Below are 8,350 nucleotides of genomic sequence, written 5' to 3'. Positions count from 1 at the left end.
GTGCCAACTATATGCCAGGTATTGTGATATGCAAGTTAAAGACTTTATGTAGTTCCTTCATCCTTATAATGAGTGTGCAATGTTTCATATCATTATTCCAATGAGGGTGGGCACTCAACATTTTGGTGCCCAGTTTCCCTTTCCTGAAATAGCCCAACACACATGGTCATGGTGGAGATAGCACCTGCTCCACTGATGGAGCCGGAGGAGACCTCTTTTATTCCAGCAGAGCCAATGATAGCATCACAATGGAGGTCTATGAATCTGGAGCAGGTGACCTAAAGACATGAGGCCAATGGGAGGGCGTATTCGTGCCAGCAGCATTGATGGTCGCTAACCACACCCTTGCTGCTGCATGGTCTTTCTGTGGTTTTTGCCCTGGCACCTGGAACCTTCCCAAACTTAATAGTTTTCCAAACTAGTCTTCTAGTTTCATTGACTGCCTAAGTGTCCTGAGTATTTCCAATGAATTTCTCTTGTGGTTAAGATTGCCGGATCCAGGGGCAGCCCGGGTGGCGCAGTGGTTTAGTGCCGCCTGCAGCTCAGGGTGTGATCTTGGAGACCTGGGATCGAGTCCCACATCAGGCTCCTTGCATGGAGCCTGCTTCTCTCTCTGCCTGTGTCTCTGCCTCTCTCTCTCTCTCTCTGTGTGCGTGTGTGTGTCTCTCATGAATAAATAAATAAGATCTTTAAAAAAAAGAAAAAGATTGCCGGATCCATCCCTGGGTGGCTCAGTGGTTTAGCACCTGCCTTTGGCCCAAGGTGATCCTGGAGTCCCCGGATGGAGTCCCACATCAGGCTCCCTGTATGGAACCTGCTTCTCCCTCTGCCTGTGTCTCTGCTTCTCTATCTCCCTGTGTCTCTCATGAATAAATAAATAAAATATTAAAAAAAAAAAGATTGCCGGATCCATTTTTATTGACTACAAAATGGCCCCAGTGGACCTTACCCATTGTGAAGATAAGAGAGTAGGTTGTGTTTCCACTGTCATACAGATAACAAGGAAGAGATAGGATTCAAATGTACTTCTTTTTGATTCTAAAACCCATGCCCTTGCCATCTACTACTCAGTTTTGCACATGGAGGTGCTCAATATTTGTTTGCTGTTTATGATGCTACCAGAGTTAATGGTTTCCTTTCTTTTGAATCAACAGCTATTTAATTCTTTATTGCTCTGGTATTTTCTGTGTTTAATTACCTTAACCTGCTGCCTGACACTCAGAAAGTACTTACCTATAAGAAGGTGATTCTTTTTAAATTTATTTCCAACCTTTATTTAGTGTTTCCTATGTGACCAGCATTGTGCAGGGTGCTTTACCTGCATTATCTGCATTAAGCATCCCCTAAACCTAATGAGATACAATTATTTTCATTACCAACATTTTACAAATGAAAAAATAGGGACTCAGAAAGATTATATATCTTTTCCAAAGGTCATGCACTGATATATGTTGCATCCAGGATTCACTGAGGACTGATTCCCCAATGGATGCTTTAACCTTTAAGCTTTGTTGAATTACTAAAAATTTTTAACTTCATTTGTTTTTTATTACAGAAATGATTCACTGTAGAAAAGTAGGAAAACAAAGAGAAGTTGGAAGGAAAAATGCAAGTCATCTCTCCACCTAGAGATAGCAATATCTGTGATTTTTTTTTGGCACAGGCAGAGATAGACTTTAAACAAACAAAAAGAATCATTGTGTGCCTAATGGTGTGCCCCTCACTTGTTCACTTAGGAATATGTCTGTTGCTGTGGAGCCAATTACCCTAAGCTTAGCAGCTTAGAACAACAAGCTTACCATCTCACATAGTCTGAGGGGTAGGACCCCCAGGAATGGTTGAGCTGGTGGTTGTTGCTCAGGGCAACCCATGGGATGACAATCAGGATGGCGATGAGGGCAGCCGTGACCTGAAGGCTGGACTAGGTGGGAGAGATCTGCCTCTTGAATCATTGAATGTAATCCAATATATATTCCAGAAATCATCCATTTATGATACTTCCAGGTTGAAAGGAAACTTCGAGATCATGCCATAAATACTTAGCTTATGCCCATTTGTCATGCAGCCACTCAACAAGGCTTGGCCTGATAACTAACTTCATTTCAAAGTTAGCAAAGGTTGGCAGAAACTCCTTTTGGGACAAGTAAAATCTTGAGGAAATGGTTCTTTCTCCTTCTCCAATGAATCAATGAAGGGAGCAAAGCACTATGCAATCATATTTTACACACCACTGTGCCTATGGATTAGTTGCTTGATGGTGTTTTTAATTATTTAAATGTATTGAGAAAAAAGTACAAACTGACAGATTTTTCCTTTCTCTTGCTGGTTGCTGTCTGTTATGGGCTGTCCATTAGTCACTTGGGGTTGGTTACCTAGGAAATGGCTGGCAGACTGGAGCTTTTAGATTGATCACCAGATTTATGGCAGGAAGGTGAGTCACGTGATGTGAATTTAGTTGCTTCTAATTGGAAGACTAGAAATTGCTGAGCATTAAAAAAGAATCACCGGAACTTTCCCCCACTACTCCTTAATTTTGAAGATGAAACAAATGATCTTCTTTCAGGAAGTCACAGAGATCTAAATTTTTTTTTTTTTTTGAGATCTAAATTTATATCCAGAGGAAGGGAGTCTAATGATTCTATGACCATCTGAGACTCCATGGTTCTAAAGAGACACTGTATTCAAGGTATGTGTGTGTGTGTGCATGTGTGTATGCCCATGATAAAAGCAAACTTAGCTATCTCTTAAGTTAATGAAAAATGAGGTGTTTCTTAACTCCTTTACAAGGAGGAGGATTAATATATGTACAGCTTCTTGAGTTCATCTGAGAAGCACCATTACTTTATCCACACAGCCTGTTGTTATTAATCTCTAGGATGGAATAGAGAGTATATTCAGTAAAACCATCTTAGTAGCTAAAGCAGCCGTTATCTGCATGAATAAAGGAATTAAAATTCATCAGAATGAAAAGAACTGATCAAATTTGGAGTTTCTTAATAAAATATGCCAGGCACTTAAAAAGAGTTTGTGGATAAAGAACATGAACATTTGCCAACTCGCAACTGTGAGCTAGGCACTTTTACTTTATATCTCATTTAATCCTAAAAAAAGAAAAAGGTAGATATTAGTATAATAATTTTTAGAATTTTGTGACACAAATATTTATTGAGCACTTAATACATCGTGTCTGTACCAAGATTCAGAGAAGATAAGTAACTAATCCAGGATTAGAATCTGTTTTTGTTCTGCTCCAATGGCCATGCATTTCCTGCTTCAGTATATTATTTTTCAGTGGAGTATTTTTGCATCACAAGGGTGGAAAATTCAATAACTAACTTGGAAGTTTTTATTGTAAGACTTTATCTAATTCGTAAAATACAGATGTGCATGCATGAACAAACGTACATTCCCTTAGTCCTGAGACTTTTTCTAGTAGGCCCAAATCACCTTGAAAATTATCTTCTATCTTGAATTTGCCTGCAGTAATCTAAGAATGGTTTATTAATAAAAGCAGCGAACTTGTATTAGCTATTTATACATGGTGGGCACTGTACTTAATACATAATCTCCCTTAATCCTGACACAACTCTATGAGGGAGGAACTGTAGTTGCCCTGTAACAGATGACAGGATTAAGCATTAGATTAGTGACTTGGCCAAGGCCACACAGCTATAAGGGCTGGTTCACTTTGTTCATTTTTTTTCTGACTCCAGAGCCCATTCTCTTCATTGCCCCCATATTTTCCTCTCCTTTGAGCTTGAGCTGGTTTTCTTAGTCAGCAAGTGGCAGTGAATGCCAAAGGTTTAAAAAGAAATTGGAGGAAAATAAAAAATCCTCTTCATTAACATATTTCCCCTGCAAATGAAGACATTAACATCATTCAGTTTTATCAGAGGAACACCATGATTCAGGGTATAAAATGTGTTTCACTGCAGCCAGCTTTGAAAACCCCTGGGCTGGACAGACCGACATTTAGTATGGAATTCTCAGGTAGGTTCTTCTCCCCACGTGACATGTGCTCCCTAACATGGTATCAGAGCAGGGAGCACTCGTTGAAGTGGGACCATCTCCCGCCGTGAGGGGCTAGAAGGACAAGACATGCTGTGTGCTTGGAAGAACGCTCAGCATACAGTCAGCATCTGCATGTGCTAACACCTCATGTAATCACAGTTATTGTGTATAAATAATTCATTATGTAACAGTGATACACAAATACTGCCATAATTCCAAGTAGGATAACCACTCTCCCCCACCCCCCAAAAAAAACACCTCCTGGCTCTGAAATCCCACCATCAAAGCTTGGTTTCTTTCCCAGTAGGCTTTCATGCTGTCTAAAATGCAGCTACAGCCGGGGAGGCTTCAGGCCTGTATACCGCAGAGAAATAGAAGAGTTTCAGACAAGGCTTTGACAAAAGGGAAGGGGGGGAAGGTCACAGAAGCAGAATGTCAGCGCAGGAAAGGCCTTTGGGGCTTAGAGCTTCACCTGTCACCTGACAGATGGGGAAACTGAGTCATAGAGTTAGTGGGTTACTCTTTCTTCTTTAAACAAGGGTGAGCACGCGTGTGTGCATGCACGTGTGTATGTGTGCACTTACTTGTTATATGTTTTGGGATTGTGTTCCCATCACTAACTCTGTGTAACAAATCACTCACAACAGACTGATGTAAAAACTAAGTGATGGCCATTTTGTTCAGGTCACAGATAGTGAGGGTCAGGAATTCAGGCAGGGAGCAAAGGGGATGATAGCTTGGGCCTGTTCCACAATATTGAGCACTCACTTGCAGAGACTCAGGGGGCTGGTGGTGACTCAGACCCCTGGGGCTGGGAGCATTTGGAGGTCTTGCCTGCTACTTGGGTTGGGATGACTCACCCAGAGCCCCTCTAGGTGGCTTCTCCATGTGGCATGGCCTTTCCGCAGAGTGGGGCCTGATTTCCTGGAGGCAGTGTGCCTGCAGTGAGCACTCCACGAAAGCCAGGTGGGAGCTGCATGGCCTTTTCTGACCTAGCCTTGAAGGTCACAGAGTCCATTTCTGCTGCATTCTACTGGGAATAAACAAATCAGGAGATGAGCTCAGATTTCAAGGGCAGAAGAATTAGATCCCACATCTCAGGGAGGAGGGTCAAGGTTAAATTGTAGAAGAGCAGACAAGATGGGAGAGAATGTTGCAGCCATCTTGGAAAATACAAGTTGCCGGGGGAGGAAACAGCAATTTATAGCTTTTCTACTAAGCCTTTATAATGTCTCTCTTTCATTCTCCAGGCCCCTGGTTTCCTGTCTGGGCACCTTCCTTCTGGCCCCCAGGGGACTGCAGTGAGCTCATGAACACTGGAAGCCTCCCATCCGAGCCTGGCTCCTATGAGGGGAAGGTTCCCAGAGAGGACTCTGGAGGCTTTGTCCAGCTCTTGGGAGCCCACTGGTCCTGGGGAAGCCTTGATCCACCACAGCTGACCTGCGGGAATTTATGGGAGTGAGAAGGAGCCTGCACTGGGAATGGGGGAGGCTAAAATAAAACAAAGATTTAACACTCTGGGAAGGAAATAAAACTATGGACATGTGTGTGCACCTGTGTGTGTGCATGTATGCATGTGAGCATGTGTGTGTCAGGGTTGCTGAGGCTGAGGCTGGGAGAGCGAAAACTCTCCAAGAGATGAAAAAGCACTTGGGTCAGGCTAGCAATGCCAGAGAACTCTGTAGAACAGTGAGTCTGGTGGAATGAATTTTCCCGGTCAGCCCTCCCTTGAAAACGGAAGGAAACCAGTAAGGGTTGAGGACCTACTAGGTGTCAGGTACTCCATTAGGTACCTTATATAAATTTTATTTAATTCTCTCAATGGAGTCACAAATTGGAGGTGTTGGTAGCCTCTTTTTGTACCAGAGGCAACCTGATTAAGGTCACATGATACAAAGGGCCAGAATCTAGATCATAAGATATTTCTTAGGACTCTAGGACCTATGATCCTGTCACAAAGCCAACTTCTCTAAAAGGCCTTAAAGTTTTATCTTTGCAGAAAATCTTCTGTTAAAAAATATAGAAGAGACAATAAAGGAGCTGTTATGGTTGAGGCAGGGAAGGAGGACTTGAGACCCCATGGCTGAACTTCCTTTGGACCCCGAATGACAGCCTCTGAAAGATTTGGGGAACCCAGGAGTTCCATGGGATACCATTTGAAAACCCAATAGTGTTTTCTTTCTTTTTTTTTTTTTTCCCCAATAGTGTTTTCATTAGCTGCCAAACAAGACATCATATTTTGCCTGTAGTGTTTTTGTTCACATCTCTGAATCTACCTAGGGCCATCTCTCTCTTCATCCATCTCAATATTGTTGATCCTTCCATGCCATCTCTCCTGGAGGCCTTCCCCTGGGTTTGTTACTTTTCTGTCTCTATACTCTCTGGGACATGTAGAGTAATTCCAAGATTCACCTTATCTCTTGGTAATAATGATTCCCCAATTTATAATAGCAGTTCACCATTTCAGAGATCTCCTTTGAGTTCCCGATTTGTGTATCTAAAATGCTACTTGACATCTCCCTATACGTGTTGAGTAGGAATGAAAATTTAACATGTCTGAAATAGAACTCTTGATTCCCCATTCTACTATCCCTCCCAAACAAGCTCACCTGTCCTTTTCCTAGTCTTCCTTGTACTACCAATGTCCTTGACCATCTTGAGATGGTTTCTGAGAACCAAGTCCCAAGGAATTAGCCAAACTTTCTTCTGATCCTGAGCATTCTTCAATATCAAGTGGCCATAATGGAGAGAACAGGTGAGGTGGGCTGCAGAGATGACAAGACTGTCAGTAATTGAAGGAGGACTTTACCACTCCCTCCTCCGCAACATGGCTCGATTCATAATGGGCAAGAGAGACTGCAGGAAAGGGGACTCTGACACAATGTTCTCTAACATACTTTGGCAGAACTTGAGTACTGGTGAGAATTCCTGACATCCTAACAGTCTGGCTCCCCTTACCCCTAGGACACATTAACATGATTGTTGTGACTAGGTGATCTCAGTTTGTGTAGGGACTTCCCAGTTGGATTTAACCCTCTTGATGTTGGAAGTCATTACATGGTCCTCTCATGCCTTGTGCATTGCTTCTCATCAAACATCTGAGATTGAAATGACCAAGTAGATGCCATGAACAATTGATGAAGCAAGCTGGTACATTAATACGGTTCCATATCTGAGTCTACACTGAGATTCTTAGAAGAAACTACATCTAAAAGGACTGAGAAGGATGTGAGGGTGATTTGGCTGAAACACCCATCACCCCATTAGTTGACAGAATTGATTCTGTTAATCTGGCTGGCTAGGTCATGTCCCCTTCCTCCCTCTCTGCTCCTTGTGTGTCCTTCCCAAGCCTGCACTCAGTCGAAGAGGATGGCCTTCCCTGATATTGGAGGATTGTTCTTTGGTCAAGGGTATATGGGTAGCTGTGCTCCCCTGCTAGAACCTACAAATAAGCTCTTGAGGTCCATTTGTAGAAGAATGCAGGGTAGTCAAGTTTCCAAGACTCCAGACCCATCCAGATGAGGTGCTACATTTAAAAAAAAAAAAAAAGAGGACTGAGCAATTTGCACATCCAGATCTCAAATTTCTATAACTTGGTGCATTGTTTGTCCATTGGTTGTATCACAGGGAAGAGGAAAGGAACTAAAATCAGTGAGGGCATGCCCTTGGTGCTGTGATACCTAGATACATCATGTCATTTCACTCCCATGCAGTCCACTGAAGAAAGCAGGTGAGAGAGGTCCAATAAAAAGGCTCCTTTTTTTTAATTTTTATTTATTTATTTATTTTTTAATTTTTATTTATTTATGATAGTCACAGAGAGAGAGAGAGAGGCAGAGACATAGGCAGAGGGAGAAGCAGGCTCCATGCACCGGGAGCCCGACGTGGGATTCGATCCCGGGTCTCCAGGATCGCGCCCTGGGCCAAAGGCAGGCGCTAAACCTCTGCGCCACCCAGGGATCCCCTATTTTTCATCTTTTTATGATAGAGAGAGAGAGAGAGAGAGAGAGAGATTGAGAGAGAGAGAGGCAGAGACATAGGCAGAGGGAGAAGCAGGCCCCATGCACCGGGAGCCCGACATGGGATTTGATCCTGGGTCTCCAGGATCGCGCCCTGGGCCAAAGGCAGGCGCTAAACCGCTGCACCACCCAGGGATCCCCCAATAAAAAGGCTTCTTAGCTAGTTAGTAAGCAGGAGGGAAATGATTTGAATTTAGATCTAGTTGATTCTAACTTTTATAGGTGAAGAATATATGTTTCAGCGAGAGCTAGCAATGTGTTCAAGTTCAAGGCTAAAATTTATACCCGGATCTGATTCTGGATCTGATTTGGGCTCTGTG

This window comes from Canis aureus, chromosome 11 (assembly GCF_053574225.1).
Source record: "Canis aureus isolate CA01 chromosome 11, VMU_Caureus_v.1.0, whole genome shotgun sequence".
Lineage (NCBI taxonomy): Eukaryota > Metazoa > Chordata > Mammalia > Carnivora > Canidae > Canis > Canis aureus.
Note: the sequence above shows the minus strand (reverse complement) of the source record.